Genomic DNA, 24,849 nt, shown 5'->3' with positions numbered 1-24,849 from the left:
ACTATCATCATCCTCAGCAAACATTTAAAAATAAGTCTGCCCTTCTGTGCTCTTGGCGTCCTTTGGGAATGTTATCGTGGTTTAATTCAAGCATGAGTACCTAATGAGATAGAACCTGTAGTTCTTTTTTCTCCAAACTCCAGAATATTTGCAATGAGTTAAGCTTCTCAAAAGGAAACCAAGAGTTTCATGGTTCCCCACAGGTAATTCAATTTGGAGCAAGTGTGAAAAGGTGAGTTGAAATGAAGCACAAAATAGGAAACAGTGGATTCCCGAAAACCAAGCCGCAGGTGAGGTGGGCCGGGGCCCCTGCGCCCCCAGGCTTGCTGGAGCTATCTGGTTAATTTATTTCTGGGGTCTAGTTTTGTAGCAGCAGCCCACCATACTCAGCATGAATTCTGCCTCTGAAATATAATTACCAAGATGTGAAAAATGATGGAATTCACTGAAATGATAAAATAGCATCTGTTAAGGTAACTTTTGGCAAGGCTCCCAGCTTTTCATTACTTAAGAGGAATAATGATGTGTTAGTCGCTGTGAAAAAAAGAAAACTCTGAGAAAATGTTAATCATGACTCAAGTGTAACGCCATCATGTACCTCTCAGAACATCCCACGAATAATTTCTTTGGCCTTTACAGCTATTTTGTGCCCCTCTGAAGTGCGATTTTGCAGTGAAAAAACTTTTTACCTGCAGAGTTTACTGTTAGCCAGTAAGTTCCCTTTATGGTTGATTCCTTATCATTTCAGTGAGGGAGTAAATAAAAAGGAAAAAGCTTGTCAAAATGATGTTTTAAAGTAACATGGACCGAAGGGACAGAGTGGCATGAAAGTTTGGGGCTGAGGATAGGTAGTTTCAGTTTTTAGAATATTGTCCATATGTGGGAGTCTACCAACACCGACTCAAAGCATTTTAGGTTTGCATCATCCCCAGTAAATGCCACAGCTCTGTCCTCTTTTTCTTCTGTAGTGTTCAGGACCGCCAGGTGAAACACAGGACACCCAGGTAAATCTGAATTTCAGACGAACAGTTGTTTCATTTGAGCATGAGATATACATACCCTAAACAATTAACTGCTGTTTATCTGAATCTTAAATTTAATGTGATATCTTGTATTTTTATTTGCTAAATCTGACAACCCTTGAAGTGGTACCTGTTTTCACACATATGAAGTTATTTGGTCAATAAAAGCCAAGTTGATTCAATATCACAGCATAGCAGCTGCTCAGTATGAGGGAAAATATAGTAAAAGTAATGTGTTTTGGAGAGGAAGTCATATAAGTATGGGAAGTAGAGCATATTGTAATTCATTCTTGAAGGTTCAAGGTTCACATGACTACATGAACATCTCTAAGAATTTCTAAACTGGGGAAACAGAAAATGTTTCTATAGCCCAGAATTGATGAATCTGATTTTACCAGAGAAACTGATTTGTTGCCTTCATTTGGAGGGAGGGGAGGAAGGTACTTCGTGTGTGTGTGTGTGTGTGTGTGTGTGTGTGTGTGTGTGTGTGTGTGTGTGTGTGTACACATGCACATGCGTGCTCGTGATTGCATAATAGGCCCCTGGGAAATATTAGGAAATAGGAATGAATATGAATCCTGAGATTATAATTTCAGTGTATTCCAACACAACATGAAAAATACCTATTGCCTTTAATTTCCTTTTCCCCATGTCTCCCGAAATCTTGGCAATTAGGTGAAAAGGGAGATTTTCTCATGTGCATCTTGAGTCATTCTTAGGACTCGTATAAAATAAGATTACCTTATTTTCAAATGTATTTCTGGTAAATTGAATGTGAACGGCAGCTAATGTACATTATCTACAGTGAGAAAGGTTACAAATGAGAACACGTGGAATATTAAGTAACAAGAAAGGGTCAACTTTTGAGAGACTCAGCTCAGCTGTGGATCTTCCCAACACCTTACACTTGTTCCCTGTGTGATTATCCATACCTGTGTATGGTATGTAATTCCAAGGTGTTGAAAATAACTCTTGAACAATCTTTCTCTCCTTATTTCCTGAAGTCTGAAATTCAGCAATTCTGAGAGCATCGTGTGGTTTTTCATGTTCGGTACTGTAGTAGTTACGGGTTTGGACTGAGACCGAGTTCCAAAGTTAGGTTTTGCCACTAATTTTCTATGTGACCTTGAGCAACATAAGAAGTTTCTCTCCCCAGTTAGCTCATCTGTGCGTGACATGGTGCTTCCCTCCGAGGCTTCTGAGGATTGCATGAGGTAGCGCATGTCCTTCAGCCTGAGTGGAGGGACCCTATCTTTAGTGTTGTGTTGTTCGTTGCTGTTTTATTCTGCTTTGTGTTGTTGCCGCTGCGGCTTGAGCTGTCAAACACCTGTGCTGGGTGGGAAACATGGTGGGAAATGGAAACATTTGTTTCTAAGTGTGGTCCCAGGATTCAACTGAGAGGGTGTTACCCGCGGCTGTCCTTTGCTCTGCACATCAGGGTGCTTTTGTTCCAGAGAAGCTGTGTGTCCTGCCCTCTCCAGACACAGGTTTTGGTTGACATGGAGGCTGTAGAGAGGGAGGGTGTGGTTCCCTGGCACCTCAGGGTGCCTGCTACTCTTATATTCCTTTTAATACCCTCGGAGTATAAAATTACTGGGTGACACATTTCCCCGCTGAAAACTATAGATACCTCACTGTTGTCTTCTGACTTTGAAGTCTGAGCCTAACCTGACTTTCTCCTCCTCCAGTGAAGGTGTCTCTCTTTTCTGTCTAAACCCCTGAATGGCTTTTTATCCTTAAAGCAAAAGCTTTGGAATGTATCCCAGCGCCGTTAAGTCTTACCTAATCTCTCCCCAAAATTAGGTTCTTTGGATTTGTGTGTTTCCTTTTATATTATTTCAGGAGAAAATTATTTTTTTCATAATCATCCATTTCACAGTTTAATGTATTAAACAATGTAAATGCCTTGATTTCACATATTTTTTAAATCATTTTCACCATATTTGCTTCAGATTTTAAAAAAAGATACACGCGTGTGATGAACCAAGAGACTTAATACTGAAACCTGATGTTATATTGCAATGTTCTGATGTGCTATGAAGAAAAAAGTTACATTGACATTCTCCCATTCTTCTCCTCCCTCCTCAAGGAAATCAGCTTGTAAAAGTGACACTTGTTCTTCTTGTAAAGGTTTTAAAATATTTTAACTATAATATGTACGTATCCACAAATTCATGTGTTTCAAAATCCTACTTTATTTGGGGGCAGTCCTTAATCTTTTCATTGGATCATCTTAATCCTTCTTTTTTTTTTTTTTTTTTTTTGGCGATACGCGGGCCTCTCACTGTTGTGGCCTCTCCCGTTGCAGAGCACAGGCTCCGGACGTGCAGGCTCAGTGGCCATGGCTCACGGGCCCAGCCGCTCCGCGGCATGTGGGATCCTCCCAGACTGGGGCACGAACCCGCGTCCCCTGCATCGGCAGGCGGGCTCTCAACCACTGCGCCACCCGGGAAGCCCCATCTTAATCCTTCTTAATGGTCGTCATCTCTCTTTCAGATTTTACTTCAATCACATTGTCCTTTTCAGCTCATTCAGTGTGGTTCTCTGATGGCTTTCCTTTAAAGCTTTCCTTTAAATCCAGTTTATGGTCCACCCTATCTTGTTTTCTGATGATTCCTTTATTCATTGATTCTGTAAATCATGACGCCTTTGTTCCCTTGGTTCTGCAGTCTTTCTTTTTTATCTCAATTCAGTACTTGTATCATCTTACCTCTAAGCTTTTTTTTAACAATTGGAAGTCGTGTTCTTAAAAGGGTTTTCAAAGAGCTAATATAAACTTTTGGGGGAGTTTTAAACTTCTCTTATATTTTCTTCCAGAATGGATTTATGCCCTTTTCTCTTTCTCTTTCTCACACAAGACACTTGGAACCCGTCAAGATGTGGCCCTGGAGTCTTCCCTTCCTGCACAGAAGTCAGACTCACCTGCTTCTTCCTTTCATTTCACCTTCCCCCCCCCCCGCCCCCCAGAGTGTTTTCTATGCAGCTTTCCAAATGCAGGAGTGTTATTAAGAATTCTCAAGAACTTGCTGACTCTCAAGTATGTTCTCAGAGGGATGGGAATAGGCAAATAATTAGAAGTCAGTCCTGTTCTGTTCTATCAGGACTAGTTTTTCTCCTTGTCTAGTACTTTCTGAAAGTTTGTGGTGTAGATTTTGATCAATTTGGGAGGTGGTCAGTTTCACTTTTTTTGACATATGTCATTGGAATATGGGTAATTTATCACATGACTTCATTTTACTATCTTTGCCTGGAAGGAAGGAATGGATATTTTAGAGAGGTAAAGAATAATTTATGGATTTACTGTAATTCTTATGAAACTCAACATGCCCCAGACTGAATCCACTATCTTCCCCATCCCCTATACAGTCTTCTCTTTCTCTTTGTGATCTCACTTGGGGGAACAAGTCCGTGTTCGTTACCTAAGACAGAAACCTCTGAGTATCATGTGATATTCACAAAGGTACTAGTGTATGGTCAGATTTTTTCTCAGAATGAGATGTTTGGGAAGTGGCTTATTTGTGGAAACAAATTTTATAAAAGGTAGAATTTTTCCTTTTTTTCTGAAATACAGCATTTAAAAATACAGTTAAATAACCTCATACTTATGGTTGCAACTGGGTGTATTGTTAAACAATCCATGCATATGTAAACTGGAAATTCTGTTTCAGCAGCTTATGGACAGAAGCCTCCAGAGAGTAGCATTTTCGATTACTCAGCACTTCACACACATTCTGTGTCTAATGAAATTCACTATTCGAAGACCTTGCTTTTTTTTTTTTAACATCTTTATTGGAGTATAATTCTTTACAATCGTGTGTTAGTTTCTTCTTTACAACAAAATGAATCAGTTATATATATACATATGTTCCCATATCTCTTCCCTCTTGCGTCTCCCTCCCTCCCACCCTCCCTATCCCACCCCTCTAGGTGGTCACAAAGCATGAGCTGATCTCCCTGTGCTATGCGGCTGCTTCCCACTAGCTATCTATTTTACGTTTGGTAGTGTATATATGTCCATGCCACTCCCTCGCTTTGTCACAGCTTACCCTTTCCCCTCCCCATATCCTCAAGTCCATTCTCTAGTAGGTCTGTGTCTTTATTCCTGTCTTACCCCTAGGTTCTTCATGACATTTTTGTTTTTCTTAAATTCCATATATATGTGTTAGCATACGGTATTTGTCTCTCTCTTTCTGACTTACTTCACTCTGTATGACAGACTCTAGGTCTATCCACATTACAAATAGCTCAATTTCGTTTCTTTTTATGGCTGAGTAATATTCCATTGTATATATGTGCCACATCTTCTTTATCCATTCATCCGATGATGGACACTTAGGTTGTTTCCATCTCCGGGCTATTGTAAATAGAGCTGCAATGAACATTTTGGTACATGACTCTTTTTGAATTCTGGTTTTCTCAGGGTATATGCCCAGTAGTGGGATTGCTGGGTCGTTTGGTAGTTCTAGTTGTAGTTTTTTAAGGAACCTCCTTACTGTTCTCCACAGAGGCCTTTTGCCTCACGTTTGTGTTGTGAAGTGGATCAAAACACAGCCTTGAGAGAGACACAACATCCAATCACTGACCACTTAGATGATCCTAAGAGTGTTGGTTCCTCCAACAGAGTGAGTCTTGTGAAGAACTGAGAATAAAATTACACACTGAACACATGAGTTGGAGCGTCCTGGTGATGGAGCTGGACTGGGGTGTTGTAATCTCAGACTAGAGTAGGTGATTAGGCAATCTGCAGCCTGGATAAGGGATGCGGGTTGTGAGACCACAAAATGCGGAGAACATGCCGTCTGTCTCCAACGAGACGAGGGACTGAGAAGAAGTCTTGGAGAAAAGGAGCTCTGTACATCTGTGCCCCAGGTCTCACATTACACACCTGCTTGCTGAGGAGACACCCTAGGAAGACGCTTAGGAAGGTAAGTAAATTACCCTAGTTAGCAGAATCCCACTTTCCCCGGTAAAGGGTGTCCTTACCTGGGAAAGCTGGACACCAAATACATAGAGGCATTAGAGGAGCCCATTGGATTCAAACCCATTTTGTGCTAATTTGGGGAGTAAATCAGGGCAGTGTTTAAGAGAACAGTGCCCAATAAAAACCTGAACATATTGACTCTATAATTCCAATATAAAATATACATTTGAGATGAAAGGTATAAGAGTATTTCACCAAGCTCATAAAAAAATGTTGGAATGATTGCAAACCAGAGACTTCGTAAGCTTATAAGTTTAATTTATTTGATTTACAAAAAATTACTTAACTTCTTGGAGACATGTTTTGTTAGAATATCAGAGTCATTTGAGTGGTTCAAACATTACTTTTATAAATGTTGAAAATACCGTTTGGGTTTTTGTTTTTGGGTTTTGTCTGGAGAAAGCTGACCGCTAAGACATCAGCTCACGTCAGCAGTCCTCTTTCAGACCCCATTTTCTCCAGGGTTATCCAAGGTCACCATCTAGCCGGGACAGGAAGACCCATTCTTGCTGGATTCTTTCTTCCCCTCAGCGAGCCCCACCCCAGCACACACCCATCCATTATCCTTCATCGTGTCACAGCATTTTCTGCCGACCTGTCTCCCGTCTCTCCATTTCCCGGGATATAGTTACAGGCTGAGAGCTCTGCTGGGGCCCCAGACTTGTTCTCTGCCAACCCACTGTACCAGCAGAGACCGGCAACACTTCCTGGGATACAGCTCAGGCCACTTACAGCATCTCCAGTTTAAGAGCCCGTGGTGGCCTCGTGCGTATCCTGAGGCGCCTCAGAGCTCAGGTACCAGCCCAGCCCTTCCGCGGGGGCAGCTCAGGTTCTCACCGTTGGTCTCTTGTTCCCCTCCCTGTAAACGGTATGCCTTTCAAGGAGAGATGTCTTATTCACGGTTAGATCCTCTGTACTTTGCACAGCGCTTGGCACTGCGCTCCGTAAATGTCGAACAAATTCCTGAATTGCTAACTAATTAACCGTCTAACCGATAGGCCTCCAACGCTGACATTCCCGTTTACTCATTCCCGTAAGCCAGTGGTCCTCAGCTCGTCTTGATTCTGCCCTCCAAGCAACACTTGGCAGTGTCTGGAGACATTCTCGATGGTCATAACCCGAGTGGGGTAGTGATCATGGCGTCAAGCGAGCAGAGGCCAGGGGGACTGCTAAACAGCCTACAGTGCGCACACAGGGTCCTTCCTCATGACAGAGGATGGTTAGGGTCAGAGTGTCAGTACTGCCGATGTTGAGAAACCCTGATACAGAGTAGCTGTAAAGTGAAACCTGACACAGTGTTGCGTGGATTATTTTTCAGTTGTTAACTAGCAACAGAACAGTTTCTTTTATTCCTAGGTAACTGTGTCTTCCCCAGACTTTAGGGATGATTGTTTAGTAGAACTTTCTAAGTGCAGTGTATTTTTTTTTTATCCTCAGTGCTAAATGTGGAGAATTAGTGGCAGTACTCCTATATCACGATTCCAATTGGTTCCCCTTTAAACACTGAAACGTGTCTCAACTTGTGTTCTCTATTGCTTCTTCAGATTTACAAGCAAAACAGACTCAGCTTCCTTTTCACGTGTGAAGTACATTAAAGTGAAACTTACACACAGAGTCCTCACCCTAACAGGTTTCCTCTTTGGGCAAGTACTGTATGTATTTGAGGATTGTGAATGAGTTGACAGAAGTTGAGGTGGGCCCAGCCGTGTGGAATTGCGAGTCATGGAGAAAAATGGTTGCCAGGCCCCTGAGCTTCATTGCTCAGCGCGAGTCACTAAACCGACACGTTCCTGCGGAAGAACTGGTTTGCCTGCAGCCGTGGCGTTGCACAGCATTGTCCTGTCTGGTTAAGTGACTGACGATGAGCGGCCTGGGAGCCACACAGAGCGTCGTCTGGAGGGAGAATCCACTGGTGTTAACGACTTGTAGGCGCATTTTCACCAGTTGATCCGTGTCGTGTGTCTGTGTGAACCAGGGACACCTAACAGACAGCTTTGCTCCAATAGAGAAAATCTTACGAAGGTCACCCTTTCAAGTAAATGGGCCGGAAGGATTTGCGATTTATTTTCTGTGAAAGCCAAACAAAATATAATTGCATCATGGTTTGTAGATTTCAAGTACTGATTCAGGCAGGGATCCAGTTCCTGCTGAGAGCAGTGATTGGGTGATGGCTGGGGGTACTCAAGTGCAGCTTGTGAAGGGAGGACTTCATCCACGGTTTATTTATTTACACTGGTATAAATTCAGCCCCTAGGACTTCTCGTAGCTCCTTCCCTTTGACTGCTAAGCCAGCACTAAGTTGGTACAGCAGTTTCAGCCATTAGCCAATTTGGTGGCTAAACTAGGCACTCAGAACATGAATAATTAAAAAGTGGAAGCATTTTCATGCTGTTGAGTCCTGACTGATGAGAAGATAGCTAGTTAACGATCTATAGTTAGTTAACTAGCTGGACCTGAGACACTATATGCAGCAGTGTAGATTCTCTACATGTAGGCACGTGTAGGTACGCAGATAAACATTTGCAGAAGAGTTGGCTTTACATTGCTTTCCCGTCGCCGGTTTTTGTGAACTGCCCTGAACTGGATTAACGCTTTCCCTGTGTACCGTGTATGAAGAGAAACAGCATTAACTTGATCCGCTAACAGAACAAAGCAGTGCGCTGCCCGTGTTGTGGCTACTTAACTGTGGTCACCACTCTTCTGGATATATCGTATTTAAAAACATAAAACTCTGGACTGAGTCCTGCTGTTCCTATGTGGATTACTTTGAGCCAAAAGATAGATGATCTGCAAGGGCCGGTGTAGATCAGTGTGGGCTGACCGTGGGCCATGTGGTAGTTACAACTCTGAATGCTGCACCGTTCAGGAAGTCATTCGATAAAACGGTACGTGGAGGAGATTCTGTTGTGCCTAATTGCTACAGCTCCTTTGACTTACGTGGGGAAACTCCTGTCCAACGTTACGGAAAAGGCAAAGAGAATGAAGTCTCCGGAAGTCTCATGGTGTGGTTTATTCTCACCTTTTAGAAGGGAGCTAAATCCCACTGTTTTGCAGAATGGAGCAAGAAGAATGCAGGCCTGAAACTATGGCAGCAGACGATCTGAAAAGAGCTGAGCCTTCACCTGTTTTTTGATGTCACAATGGGGTTTTAATTTCTTGAGTGGGAAAGAAAGTTCTGGGAGGAAAGCAATTGTTGGCTAAGGGTTAAGTAACGAATCCAGATGGAAGCCCCCATCCAATTATCACCATCTTTATTGGCCAAGTGGTGTGTGTCCTTTACAATCACGGGTTAGATATCAAACTAGCTACAGTTAGGAGTTGGGAGAGCACTATGAATAAAGGGAAAATGAAAGAGGGAGACACATAAATCTCAGTTGGGAGGTCAGGTAGTTAAAACACAACACATGTTTATACATGAGATGTTGAAGTTAGTCATTAGAACACCAAAGCTTTCAAAGCTTCTCTGTCCCGGTTAACAGAGGTTTACCTTTACCGTGTCATTTTAGACGCCAACGCAACTGTTGAGAAAGGACAGAAGCAATTTTACACCTTGCAACAGTTTTGAGAACTAAACTAGAGCCAGATGTGTTAATGGTCTTGAAGGGCATACACATTTGGTACACTGACAGGCAGTGTGCCCTTTACACTTGGGTATCTACCTTGTTGGTGGAGCCAGTTTTCTGCTCTTTTGCAATGTTCTGCGTCCCTTGCTTGGGTCAGTTAATCCTCTAAATGCAATCCCCTTCTAGCTGCAGGAGCACTGTGGTACCTGGCATCAAGCCCCCATCTACTAGTCTAACCTTGGTTTTGCACAAATGATGCAGTAACCAGATTCCAGTTTGCCCTTCTCTTGTGACATGCTGGCTGCCTTTTCTGGTTCTGGTCAGCAGATCCATGCTCTGTGAGCTCACTGTCCTTTCTGGAACCCTAAACTTCCAGAAGCTGGAAATCTCCCAGACCTTGCTTTGAGGATGAGCTAACCAGTGAGCATCTTCCCAGTGTCTCTCTCCCTGGTAAGGGCTTGGGGGTGATTGGAAGGGAGGGAACAGCGGACTTCTCGGAAAGGTGCATTTGTGTAGCTCGCGTGCCTTTGGTTTTGAATTTGTTTTCCTGGAGCGATCTTGGAGGCCACCTTGGTGGTGGTGCTGGTACCGGTGTGGGTTCCAAGCCGAATTCCCTGAGGCACTGCTGTCAGCTTACAGAGCTGCCTGCCTGCACCCTGTCCTGCTGCATCTCCTCGTCTGGTGTGCGTGGGTCTAGTGACCCATGAGACCTGAGTGCGTCTGCATCAAGTCCTATTGCTTGGTGCACTAATATGAGTCACTGTGGTGCACCAGACCCTTAGCACACCTCATGCCCTTGAGCTCTACGACAGCTGTATCAGATGTGAAGTGTTATTCCCACCTTACGTAAGAAGAAACTCAGAGTCAGGAGTTTAAAAACCTGGTGCAGGTTGCATACCTATGAAGTGGCAGAGTCTGACCGTACCCTCAAGATTGACCTATTCCAAAGCCTGCATTTTTAACCTGAGGCCGATCTACCGTCCTTCCGGATGGCTTCTCTTGGCTTTTCTTGTACACCTGTCTGGCTCTCTTCTTACCAGTGGGTGTGTCTTCCCTTTGTTGGATTGGGGTTTTGAGCAGCTCACCTTTAACAACTGGGCAGGTTTAGTTTCTAACTGTCTTCCAATCTGGTGTCACCTGTCCCATCCCTGATACTCACACCATGCCTGGCAGGGTCCTGAGATATAAAAGCAATAATCTCTATTTCAATACCCAGAGGAGAGCAGGGTTCCAAAGTGCATTTTGACCTAGATTTTCACTTAAGTAAGTCTTTTGTGGCCCCTGCAAGACAAATGCACATCTTTGTCATTTTCCAGCTCTGCAATATTCCTGTCACATATGTGGAAGCACCTATTAACCATTTTTCTTATTTCCCGTAAGTAACTCCTTAAGAGTCAAACACATTAGGCAAACCTTCCCAGTTTCATAACGGTTTCATTGAAGACAATCAGACTCCTTCTCTTTAATACCACATGGTTTTGCAAGTTGTATCATCACTGAAGGTAAATAAAGACTGCCCCAAATATTAAGCAACATTGTATATTGTCATGGTGATGTTTATTACATTAGAAAAGTTCCAGCAATCCCTTTGTAAGTGGTTGTTCAGAACTCAGAACACATTCTCTCATATAAATTGTTATGAACCCTAGAAAAATTCCTGGGGTAGCACACTGAAAAACTACTAAATCCATATGTAGCTGTGCTTAGTGGTATAAGAAGAGTTTGTTTCATCCAGTTCCATTGGGTAAGCCATGTGTTCTATATATGAACATTGTTTTGAATAAATGGTTCCTGCACTTTAAGTGAAAAAAATTGTCATCTTTTAAACCACTTTGGGTATGATACTCTCCTCTAAAATATATTAAATTCTTCCATCCCATCTAAATCAGGGTGTTTGGAATGTGTTATACTCAGGCCCTCACATTTGGAGATAAGAAAGGTACTGGCGGTTGAGAGTCCACCTGCCGATGCAGGGGACGCGGGTTCGTGGCCCGGTCCGGGAGGATCCCACATGCCGCGGAGCGGCTAGGCCCGTGAGCCATGGCCGCTGAGCCTGCGCGTCCGGAGCCTGTGCTCCGCAACGGGAGAGGCCACAGCAGTGAGAGGCCCGCGTACCGCAAAAAAATTAAAAAAAAATAAAACTAAATAAAAAAAGAAAGGTACTGGCTTGTCGAAAAAAATAGTGTCACAGTCTCTTTGTCTAAGCTCTTCGAATTTGTTCTCATACTGAAGTGAAGATATGCTAATCTGTCAGTGGAAAAGTGGTCAGATACAGTATTCTAATGACTTACCAGAAGCAGAACCATATTTCCTCCTTTCTCAAATGAGTGATTTAAACTATTGTTGGTGAATAAGGACTGTTTCAACTTCATGCTGTAGTCCGACCACATCCCATATTGTAACCTGGTTGAGTCATACTCATTAGCACGGTGATAAAGCAGAATATTAATCTGGGTAAGTTTTGAGAATGATTTTGCTGTACTCTGATCTCAAGAGATGTTCAAATGCAAAACAGGGGGTTTTATTGCATTTGCTAAATTAATGCACCACTCCCCAGCCCAGAAAAAAGCTTGTTACTTTTAAGAACATTAAAATTGCTTTGCCATTAGTCATTCCAACTCTGTATTCCAACATGGTCAGACCAGGTGAATTTTCAAATGATTTACCTTTTATTTCATCTCCCGTCTTTGCGTCACGCAGTGTCTTGAGGTAGGGCTTTCCCACAACAATCATCATCTTGCAGTTACTGTGAGTACAGCTATGGGACTGGTACTGTGATCCACAGCCAGGAAGCCATATTGATTATTTCTGCAAGTGTCAGTTTCATTTTTTTTAACATCACCATCTTTTTTTGCCTGTACTGAACTGGGAACTAGACATAAGACCTGGGAAGACAGAAAAATATGCTTCAGAAGAGTTCTTGGGCAGGGAATTTGCTGTGGTCAAACTCAGTAATATATTGTATAGAGAACTCTCTACTTTGTCAAGTGTCTAAATATCCTCAGTGGAAAATAACACACACACACACACACACAGACACACACACACACAGACACACACACACACACAGGTTGGCTGCATCTACAGCTATATGACTATAACACACTGCCCCCCATTTTTTGAGTTCAGTGAATATGAACTGCTAGGTCTACAGATGTGCACAGCAAAACCTTCCAAGTAAACAGGTCAGTGTTAACAGGTATCTGAATATGCAAATTAAATGTTAATTTTTCTGTAGAAATACTAAGGTATATATAAATTATACAGTCTTGCTTTAAAATTTATTTTATTAAACTGTGTATTTTGATTTTTTAATTGAGAAATATTATCTTTAATGTGATTTTTGGATTGAGAAGTAATCATAATGAAAACTGATAAAAAACAGAGGCAACAGTGTCCCTTATGTGAAATGTTGGTCAAGTCAGATCAGCACCTCTTTTTTTTTTTTTTTAATTTATTTATGTTATTTATTTTATTTTTGGCCGCATTGGGTCTTCGTTGCTGTGCAGGCTTTCTCTAGTTGTGGCGAGCAGGGGCTACTCTTCATTGCAGTGCGCGGGCTTCTCATTGCGGTGGCTTCTCTTGTTGCGGAGCACGGGCTTCAGCAGTTGTGGCTCTCGGGCCCTGGAGCGCAGGCTCAGTAGTTGTGGCGCGCGGGCTTAGTTGCTCTGTGGCATGTGGGATCTTCCTGGACCAGGGCTCGAACCCGAGTCCCCTGCATTGGCAGGCGGATTCTTAACCACTGCGCCACCAGGGAAGCCCAGATCAGCACCTCTTGATGAATGATGATGCCACCTTAAAAAATGGAATTCAGTCTGTCTGAAACGTCTTTCACTGCCGAGAGGGTAGAAGGTTGAAATGACAGGCATAAGGAAATGTATTTTGAAAATAAAAGCTGGAAAAATAAATCTTGCGATGTTCTATAGTTACCTCTGTTTTTGTCAACCTGCTGCAAACTAAAGATGGTAAGTTTAAATGCACACATGGAAGAGCCATAAGCAGTGAGGTCGAAAATTACTTGTTGAGCCCTGTGCTGCTTACGACACTGCGAGGGACTCTAGAATGTAGGGGTCAATAGAGTGATTTAAAACATGAAGCGCCCACAAGTCGGTACTTAAATAAGAATCTCAAAACCTTGGGAGCGGCACGTAGTGCTTGGTAGTGTGACAGGGTTAGAGAGGGCGTGAGGCCGTATCTTTCATACACGATACCATACATTAAATCACTTAATGGCTCTGGGAATTCAGAGGGGAAGTTGGCTGAGGCTGGCGGACAGTGAGGGCTCTCCTGGGAAGGTGACTTCGACCTCGGCCTTGAGGGGTGGGTACGGTCTGTGCATTCAGGGCACGGTGGGCAGCCCCCTGCAGGAGGGGAGTCGCGAGCGACACCAGGTCGGCAGGTGCGAGGCCTGCGGAGGGCGCCCCCTGCTGGCACAGGTGGCAGGTGTGTGGTCACCGCCTGGGCCTTCGAGGGGACGTGCGCTCACGGAGAAGATGCCAGTCCCTGGGACGGGCGTCCGTGCTCTACCACCTTATGTGATTTAATTCCCACCGAACCCTGAGACTCCGGTGTATCATTTGCTCTTTACAAATTTGGACGTTGAGGGAAAAGCTAACAAGTATGTCCAACAGCACACGGGGATTGGAAGGGCGTCTCCCCTCTCTGCCAATCTGCACCGTTTCCGCAGCACCGCTGTGGCTACAGGGCTTCCTCGGGGGCACGCAGCTGGTTGCGTGTCAGCGTCCGTCTAGAGCCTGGTCTTCTGCCGTGCATTGCGGCACCTCTGTTACACTCTCTTGACGTCATCGTGCAGGACTTCTCACTTGGCTGAGAACTTTCACAGATCTCGGCCGCATTTTACAAAATAAAAAATCTTCTAGGGAGTTGGATCAGATAAATGTACCCGGGAGAGAGAGGGAGAGAAAGAATCTAACTGCATCAGGGCTGCCAAGTGCCTAGCCGCTGGTAGAGTTTGGCGTTTTAACCCAGATCTTCTGACGCTGAAGCCCTAGCTCGTTCTACGGTAATTGATTTATTTTGAAATCAATGACCTTATGTCGCTTTATTGGGAATCTTAATTTGTGCACACTCCCTTTGATAAAATCAAGAAACTGTCAGCTAAAACGGACAAACCAGGAGAAATGTGTAAAGATAGACCAAAGTCACTTTAAACATAGCCGTTGAAATAGTCTACAGTAGAGTGTAGGATCTACTAATAAAAACATGCAGGACAGGTTCACAAGTGGGGGGGGAAGGCTACTGTACGGTAGACAGAGAATGAGACAGACTCAGCATTTCTCCGCTATGACAAGCATAATTTGTAGTTACGTTGTACCAGAACATATTGATTCCAATGTCCAAAAAGTTTTATTTTTCACAGACATCAAACGTGCCCTTTTTCTTTACATGTGATTTTTTTTTTTTTTAAGGCATTCCATCCTATGATTTTGGCAGGCGGGGGCGGGGGGGTGAAACTTCTTTGTCCTTTAAGAACTGACCCTGCAGAAATCCTTCTATTCCCCATCTGTTTCTTCTGGGGATTCTTAAATTTTTGCCTCACATTCTTCTGACAATCATTTGTGTCTCTGTGAATCTCAAATTCATCCTAGGTACCTCTGCTTTCTGAAAATTGCAGTCAGGTCTGAGACGCCAGGATGTTACTTAACAAAACAGGACCCAGTTTAATAACTTCATCTATTTTCTGTTTCTCTTTTCAGAGTTCGTTTGGGCTTTCCCCCGTCATTCCTTATCTGGCCAGCATTTACCAGAAATAAAAATATGTATTTCGATTGTTGATTCTGCGTAAAAAATAGATTATTTAAATCCAAACCTGAAACTCTGAAGGAAGAATGTATATTAATAAGTTGAATAGATGGGTTTAAATTTCTCAGTGATCCTAAAATGTAAATGTTTAATTCCTTCCTCGTCTTGTTCCGGGCTGCCTGAATCTCTATGAACCCCTAAGAGAGTAGGCACGTACGTATATATCAACAGGGAGATTGAAAATAGTGGGCAGTGTTTGGCATGGGGGGTTCCCTTGCACTTCCAAAGGCTTTCCGCCTAAAGGTATTATTATTGTACCCAAATTTAATTTTCCCTCAAGGTCAGCGGTTAGGAACATTTTTATCTACCATTCTTTCTGAATTAGGGGTACTGGCATATACCATTTCCGTTTGGATCAGTTTCTTTTAAGGTATTATTATTCAGTGTGCCTTGGTTAAACAGTTCTAGATGGACCATAAGATTGAAATTGTACTTATTAAAACATTGACTGAAAAACAGTTTTAACCCATGAATAAAAGTTAATTCAGTTCACAACGGTCATGCTGACTTAGCCTGGGATTTTAAATGGTTTTGATTTGACACGGCATGGCATATTTCATCTGCTATATGTCAATGTCCTTTTTACAATAACTTAGGACAGTAAGCAGCGTTCTAATACATGATGCTAAAGCTGTTTTTTTCATTTTGTATTAGGACTTTCTCTTCATAGATGCCTGTTCGAAACTGACAAAAAGTCCAAGTTTTTTTTTTTTTTTTTCTTTCATTGATGTTTGTTCTGCAGATCGTTGTGATTTTGGTGTCCTCCTGAGAGGAGGTGAGCTCAGGGTCTTTCTACTCTGCCATCTTCGATGCTCTCCCCAAGGTTTTATCCGTGAGATTAAGGTGGTGTGTGACTTTCCAACTAGAGCAAAACCTTTGAGAAGAAATAACCTACTACCTCAAAGCAGATAATACTCTTTCTAAGGAGAAGGAAGAACTTTTTACTATTAAAATTCTAAAAATTACTAAATTTTCCTTGCAAAAAAGCTGTCATATCTTTATCCTCCAAGATTGCTTGTTAAAGAAAAGAAAATACTCTGAAAAATTAACTGTTCACTGAAATCAAATTATCCTTTGAGTCTGTTTTTCAACTTGATTTCAAGGAAGAGTTTGAAAGGAAGTTACCTTACATTAGATGCTTCGAACACACAAAGTGTAGGCATAATTCATAGGAGAGAAATAAGCATATATTTGCATTGTATCAGGTTGATTTTCATACACGATACCATACATTAAATCACTTAAGAAATGTATAACAATTTCCGTTTAAAGTCTGATACGTTAAACTTTGAAGTTTCATTGTTTCAATATCTAAACAATTACAGGAGTATGAAAATTATTCTTCGTTTTCTTACGTTCACATTATCTTAGTGGGTCCCTCCTATACACTGGGTGTCAGCAAATGGCAGCCCCTGGCCACATTCAGTCCACTGCCTGTTTTACTGACACACATCCAAGGTCATTCATGTGCATATTGTCTATAATTGCTTTTTGCTGCAGTGGCAGAGTTGGAGAGCTGCCCATGTGGCCTGAAAAGACAAACTTATTTACCGTCTCACCATTTACCGAGAACGTGTTGCAGATCCCTGGTATATATCAATTTACATCATTTTTATAGGACCTTTAGCACACACAGGAAATGTATGAGAAACACAGCTGATGAATTCAGTTTAGGACTGCACTAATGGGGGCGCTATAACTTTGTTTTGAGCTCTGCTAAAGAAAGTACAAAAAGTATATTCATGCAACCATGAATGAGAAGACTAAAGACATTTTTACACAATATATATCAATGTCCGTTTCACAGTGATTTGATTTTAGACAGTGACAGTGTTTTAGTGTGTAGGGCTAAAGCCGTTTTTTAAAAATCATTTATAGCAGCTAAAATTTTATTATACTTAGCATATAGATGCACCAGCCAAAAAACTGTTGTATTTAAAACAGAGTTTTAAAGATAGAACGGATCATAGACACCATCTGACCCTTCTTTGAAGAGAGGAGAACATGGTAGAGAAATTAAATATTTTTCCTCACAATCACACTGTGATTAAATAACAGAGCTAAATTTACAGTCTGTGTCAACTACTATTCCTCTTCTTTGCCTGTGAACCAACTTGAACATATTCTTGGACGAAATATGAAAGCAGTTCAGAATTGATCCAAAAGTCGCTGAATCTAATCTGGGGGCCTGCAGACAAATTTCTGGTATGCAGCTGATTTTCTGCCACATTGTTTCTTCTTATTTTTTTTGTCGTCATTTTGTCTTCATTTTAGATTGCATTTAATCTAAAAATTAATGAACCACACCCTGCATTGTCAAGATGGCTAACTTTACACAAGACTCAGTATGAGGTCTCAGCGCAGTACCTTTGTCTGTGTTTACGGTTGCCCTGGTGCCAAGTGGTACCTTCTGCTTTGGTCGAGTAGTGAGAGAAGAGAGATGGGCTAAGTACATAAACGCTGCGTTTTTCCCAGTGAATACCACAGGACCTCAGTGCCGGTTGTTTGAGTGAACTTTGTTCTTCCGAGAAGAGAGAAGCATCCTGGGTGGTGAGTCTGGGGGGCATCGCAGTTAAGTACATCACCCTGCAGTTGGCCATGCCTCACACGTGGCGGCCAGATCCACACGTATGTTCTAAGCAGCCATTCGGTGTCAGCAGCGCAGAAGCTTCGATCACATTAAATGAACAAGAATTTGGATTTTATGGGTTTCGTTTGCTTTACTTTGTCAATTTCATTTGGTTTCATTATTGTGTAACGCTAGAGATTAAGGAGTTTGTAATCAGTTTATGTTTGCATATATTTACGTAACATGAAGATGACCCTTTTAGTCAATGCTGGAGATGGAGGAGAAATTTGTTTTCACTGCTATTATTTTTCTTTATTAAGACTCTTTAGAACAGTCTTAGGTTCGCAGCAAAATGGAGGGGAAGGCACAGAGAGTTCCCCTACACCCCCTGATCCCACACATGCACAGCCTCCCCCATTGTCCACACCCCCTTCCAGAGGGTACATTTGTTACAGCTGATGAACCTATACTGACACATCATCACCCAAAGTCCATAGTTTACATTAGGGCTCACTGCTGGTGTTGGACCTTCTATGGGTTTACGTAAATGTATGATGACACGTTTCTATCATTGTAGCGTCATGCAGAGTACTTTCACTGCCCTGAAAATCCCCTGTGCTCCACCTGTACAGCCCTCCCTCATCCCCACCCCTTGGCAACCACTGCTCTTTTTACCGTGTCTATGGACTCGCCTTTTCCAGGATGTTATAGTTGGAATCATGCAGTACGTAGCCTTCTTAGATTGGCATCTTTCACTTAGTCGTACGCATTTAAGGTTCCTCTACATCTCTTCGTGGCTTTTTAACATAGTTCATCTCTTTTAACCCTGGTTCGTATTCAGCTGTGCTGCCGTATCACAGTTTATGTGTACTTTCAGACACTGAAGACATCTCGGTCACTTTTTTTTTTCACTTAAATTTTTTTTAAATTAGCGTAACATGTACATACCATAAGGTTTGCCATTTTAACCATTTTGAAGTGTCCATTCGGTGGCATTAAGTACATTCACATTGTGAGCAACCGTCACCAGCATCCGTGTCCAGAGCTGTTTCATCTTGCAGAGCTGGAACTCTGTCCCCATTGAGCACCAGCTCCCGGGCTTTCCTCCCTCCAGCCCCTGGTGACCAGCATTCTCTCTTCCGCCTCATGTGTTTGACGACTCTAGGGACCCCACATGAGCGCAGTCATACACTGTTCATCCCTTTGTGACTGCCTCTTTGCGCTTAGCCTAATGCCCATTTGGAGAGCGTCTGTGCCACGTGCAAGTGTGAGAATGTCTGTAGCCTCGGAAGCCCTTTCACCTGGCTCTTCTCCCCTCTGCCTCTTGTCAGACACTCACAGAAAGATGTGATCGCCAGAGACGGAGGGTTGCACCTGTGGCAGACAGAGAGGCATTTTAGTTTCCCAGTGATCTGTGGGGAGACAGTTGGTGAGGCAGCCTCCCCTGCCATTCTGTTACCTTAGCATGAGAGGCATGGCTGCTGAAACCTAACTGCCAGCCGGGGTGGGCTCTCGGGAGGTCAGCTTCCACAGGTGATGAGCAACGCTGCTGAGCGCCCCTGTTGTGGCAGCCCTGGCGGGCTTGGCACCGGACTGTCGGTGGCAGGTGGACTGCTGACTCCCGATGCGCAGGCTGAGTACTGCACAGGGGTGTAGTGCTGACTGAGAGCACTGAATGCTTCCAGAGGGTGTCCTTTCTGGGTTTTTCTGGACACACGTGTCCACTGACCCTGTGTGACAAATGATCGCAGTGATGGCCACGCAGCAATGGTGGCTTACCTTCTCTAGCAGAAAGGGTCCATGTGGATTCCTTCCCCCACCACAGATGCACACTCCTCTCCTGAGACTACAGCAAGGCCTCTCTCAGCCATACTTCTGAAGTGATGGCAGGAATGGCCGGAACCAGCTGGGGCTCTTTCACCGATAGTAATGAACAGAGACAGTAGAAGCCAGGTCAAAATTGACAAGATATCTTTGTAAAGACCAACTTTTCTGGTTCCTGGAATGTTCAGCATCCTTCCTGACTCTTACTACAGGAGGGTAAAAGCTAAGTAGCTACAACTAAGAGACAGCACAGGACAGCCAGTCCAAAAGACAGACATGCATTTCTCTCCCACCCAGAGCGTGAAGGCAGATCTGGCTCCGATGGTCACCCAAGGCCCCAGGAGAGCAGGAGACCCTTACATCATCACGTGACTCCCAATGCTATTCCAGGGGTCGCAGATTGTAGCCAGCAAGAAGGCAAAGGGAGAGAGGCCAGCAGGAGCACCCGTAAGGACCCAGAAGTGTTACGTAGCAGTTCTGTTCACGTTCCCACTTCTGAGAACTAGGTACAGACCCCATCTGTACTTGGAGAGCAGGAATAAAGTATACTGTGGCCGTAACCATAGGACAACAACAGCAAAAAAAGGCGGGGGGAGGGGTTGGTTAGGGACACATTCAGAAGTCGGCCAAAGTCCAATCTTTTATGCCCCGAAATATACACACATTGCTTGTTTTCCATCCGTAGGAACCCATCGCAAGGGAGGACCACCCCAAGTCGCATGCAGTGAGAGCATCCAGCTCTTGAGAGAGGTGTAGTTTGCTTCTGCAGGTCCATACGAGGCTTCTCATCACCCACTTTTTTTTCTTTTTATGTGAGTATTTAATTTATTTATGTATGTATTTTTGGCTGTGTTGGATCTTCGTTCCTGTGCGAGGGCTTTCTCTAGTTGTGGCAAGCGGGGGCCACTCTTCATCGCGGTGCGCGGGCCTCTCACTATCGCGGCCTCTCTTGTTGCGGAGCACAGGCTCCAGACGCGCAGGCTCAGTAGTTGTGGCTCACGGGCCTAGTTGCTCCGCGGCATGTGGGATCCTCCCAGACCAGGGCTTGAACCCGCGTCCCCTGCATTAGCAGGCAGATTCTCAACCGCTGCACCACCAGGGAAGCCCCATCATCACCCACTTTTTGATTTAAAAAGTAAAGGCCAAGTTCCCTGCCCTCTTCCGTATAAAATGGCATTGCAGTAACACGGTACATATGATGATCTATCATCAGAAAAGGGGAGAATGAGAAGCAGATACTGTGACGAGATCGCTATAGCGATCATGAAATCTTACTGGATGGCAGTGCTTCTTGTGGTGGCTTCGCTGCGTGGGTCTCTGGGAGGCATATCCTTGTTTGTCACTCTCCTTGGCTACGTATAAGATGGACATTGGCCATCACGACCTGCCTGGGTTACTGTAGATCTGTAGAAACTCCTCTTTTTGATATCTGTATGAGAGCTTTTGAAGGTATTCCTCTGCAGGCAAGGCTTGTAGTTTAATTAAGAATATAAATTCCTCAAAAAATGTCATAGGTTTCCAATTTATTTACTGCCCAGGAGGCACATGAGTCTGTCGTCATTCCCAGAGTCCTTTTCTGGAAAAAGGTCTTGAGTCTGCCTCGCGTATTTGACTTCTTAGTTTGCCCAAGACTTTCTCTCTCGTCTTAACTCTGCCTACCATGAGATCATTTAATATATTAGACAACATTGTGAATCAGACCATTGTCTTAGGGCTTGATCTCTTGTTTTGTTTTTTTTTAAATGACTAAATATGGCCTTTGAGAAAGGCATTGCTCAGCAGTGGTAATTCCTGTGATGGAGGACAGAAACAGTTTCTTTTTCTTAATGACCCCAATTTCTCACCCCACTGTTTCCTTACCTCTCTGCCTGCAAATTGGCCAATTATTGCCTAAGTTAATTTCCTTTTTGTAATGCCTTAGTAAAAACCAATTAGGGTCAGCAAACATAAGAACTTTCTTTTTCCATTCATGTCCTGCAAAAATCACATACTCCACCTTTTAATTTACCATATGTGACACATTTACCAAATATTTTCAAGGTTTGTTCAAGGTCATCAGCTTTCTATTCTAAAGTATGAGTTTCCTTGCTACCAAAGCAATAAGCCAATGCCATTTTTTTGTTATTGTTGTTGTTATCTAGTGGCATACTTGCCGTACCAGTTTCCATATGGATAGTTTTACTAATTTGTCTTAGAGTTGCATGCTGTATGCTCTGTAGACACTATGGAATCTAAGCATTTTAAAGAAGATTATTACGTGGGACTGGACTAGTAGTTGAAAAAAAGTTGGGGAAATCTTGCCGATCCCATCAAATGCTGTTGACCTAAATTTAGTAAGTAGCTGGATCTGTTTATATTTGAAATATCCTGCCAGGGCTGCTTTTAAAGTTTGTTGAAAGAAGCCAATACTTTTGGGCAAAGAATCAGAAGCCAGTGGTAAATCAGAAATGGAATGGAGGGTATAAGAGCTAGTTCCAAACGCTCAGCAACAGTGCTACCCAGATTGTAAAAGTTGTTCAAATGATGGCCAGACTAAACCATTCCATTTGAGGAATGGTTTAGTTGATGTAAAAAGGCGTGGGCACAATTTTTTTGGTATTGAGGAACATATCTATAAAATTTCTTTTTACAAGTACCCTGTTCCCACTGAACTGTACTGAGATTCTTGGATTACTTTGGGGAAAGGAGATAATTCCTCTGTAAATGACTGTGGGAAGAAGCGCCCTGTGTGAGTTTCAGATTTGTTAAATCTTTCCTGTTGAGATGCTACGAAAGATTTTTCACTTCTGGCTGTTGAAATGGAAAGTAATAGTGGACAAATAGTTTCCAATATGAATTTAAATTCATTTTAAAGATGAGTCATAAAAGGAATTTATCATCATCATATTACTTTGTGGTAACTGGCATTATCCAAAAAACAGGAAAATACTTTCTAAAGGAAAAATGCATCTCTTCAGAGTTTTTCCAAAGGCAATCATTTATTCATACTGTAAGAAAGGGTACTGCTTTCCTTCTTTTTTAATTCTACTATTGGGCTGATATTTATTTTTCCTTTTCCACGTGGAAAGTTCTTAAGAATTGACCATGATATTTATTTCAAAGGTCACTGTGGCAGGTGTCCGGCCAGTTTGCCTAGTCTTCTTTCTTGTATGTTCCCAGTGACTCTGTGATACAAATTTATAGGTTATTTAGTTTGTTTTGGACACAATTTTATAACAACAGGAGGCACAAGCTTATTTTTAAGGATGATTTTTGATTTTGGGAATTTTCCATTCTATCTTGACATTTTGACATGGACTTTAATAATTTACATGTGTAAATAGTAAAAAAAAAAAAAAAATACAGTTTATTTTTGGCTACCTAGAATAACTCCGGGCACAAAGGAGGTGTTGAAGGGAGACTGTAGTTTCCTTTCCGTGCTGTCTCTGCATTTCCACCAAGAAGAACATCTTCTAGCGCAGGACTAGTGATCTCTCTGCCCCTCACTCCCTCTTCCCGTAGGGGAAAGAAATCACGTACCTCCTGTGACTCTGGGACAAGGCTCAGGGATGAATAACTCTGCTTCTCCCTCCGCGCTTCTGTTCTGGGAGGCGGCCTGGCCGGTGGGCGAGAGCACGTATTCTGGTCTGAGCCTGTGTGGTGTCAGGTCCACATATGATATAAGGGCTGGGGGTGAGGCTGCAATCGCTGGGCACCGTCCTTCCTTCGGGGGGAAAATGAAATCTTCTGGGCAGTCGGTCGTAGCCCATTACTGATAAACATCAAATACGTATCTTCTAATCTGACTCTCATCACTGATAAAGGTGGCAGTCCGACATCCACCTGCCCTCCTACCTTGCAGAAGAAAAAGTGAAATGATCTGAGAAGCCCAAATACTAAGCTCTGCCCCTTGGTTGGGAGCCTTGAGACATGGATTAGAATTTGGGAACCACTTCAACAGGAAGTTACTGAAGCTTCAAGTAGGGGTTGGGCTCCAAGCTTCCTGGCCTTGGGATTACCAAGTGGCCTTGCTAGAGTTTGAATTTTCCCTTTGGCGAGTCATGCCAGTTTGGGCCATTACTGACAACACAACAGAAAACGTTTTCACAGTGAGAGGTTCCCTTATGCAAAAACCAGCCCCAGGAAGGACACTGGCTGGGCATACTTGTGTGGGCCTGAGCAAAGGATGGGCCTTAGGGTATAGGGAGAGGTGGCTTGCGCTCCATTCACACAGGCCCTGGACACGTGAAGACCCTCATTGCTACTGCACTTCTAAGACTTCTAAGGCGTCCTAAAACAGGAAAGGACTCGTCCTAGGAAAATATGTTCTCATTTTCATACTGTTGATTTTCAGATACTATGGAGGCAGGAACTGGCAATCATCTGCCTTTGTTTCTAATAAGGCATTTCAGAGCCAGAGCTTCCTGGAATCATGCCAGGATTTTAAGTTGCACCTAAGCTCCGTGCATGTGGGCGAGCACGAGCGTGTGAAGTTCCAGCTTTTCAGAAACCACGAGTACCGCGCTGATACTGGCAGAAGGAAAACACGGCCGCGGACAGTGCTGTGGGATTGAAAGTTGTTCTCAACCTCAGGCACCTGAGGAAGGCATGGAGGGTGGAGCTCTGGGATTCATGTCTTCAGGTTATCAAGAGTCTCTTAGCATCATGTGGACTAGGTTGGCTTTGGGTTTGAATGTTGTTTAAGCTCATAAAATGGCCCTAGGTGTCAGAACTCAAAGGGATATGATTTAAATTTCTGGGACTGTGTGAAATTTAGGAAGATGTCTAGGAAATTCCTTTTGTATGTGCTGCAAGAATGGAAGAGATTTCCACAGGCTGGCTCCTGTCCGTTTCCCGCCTTGCGTCTCCTGCATTGCAGATACACATGCAGTGCTGGTACCCAAAGAACATTTTCATATAGAAGGAAGCCTGCTGGTCTAGCTCCTTTGTCGTGTCACCAAGCGCATCAGCACAGCAGGTGGTGGGCGCCTTTCCCACACTCGGGTGTTGCAGTAGGCAGAATAGTGGTCCCCAAAGGTGTCCCTGTCCCAACGCCCAGAATATGTGACTGTGTTTCCCTACACCGTA

At 43.3% G+C, this 24,849-nt stretch overlaps 1 non-coding gene across 1 annotated transcript; it reads left to right on the top strand.

Annotated features, from left to right (window-relative positions):
- Window positions 1–2,990: 2,990 nt before the first annotated feature.
- LOC132514151 (small nucleolar RNA SNORD82) lies at window positions 2,991–3,057 on the top strand. The gene has a single exon (XR_009538643.1). It is a non-coding gene; the product is annotated as a small nucleolar RNA SNORD82 (small nucleolar RNA).
- The last annotated feature ends 21,792 nt before the right edge of the window (window positions 3,058–24,849 follow it).

The sequence above is a fragment of the Lagenorhynchus albirostris genome, chromosome X (genome assembly GCF_949774975.1).
Source record: "Lagenorhynchus albirostris chromosome X, mLagAlb1.1, whole genome shotgun sequence".
NCBI lineage: Eukaryota > Metazoa > Chordata > Mammalia > Artiodactyla > Delphinidae > Lagenorhynchus > Lagenorhynchus albirostris.
This window is presented reverse-complemented; position numbering and strand designations above follow the sequence as displayed.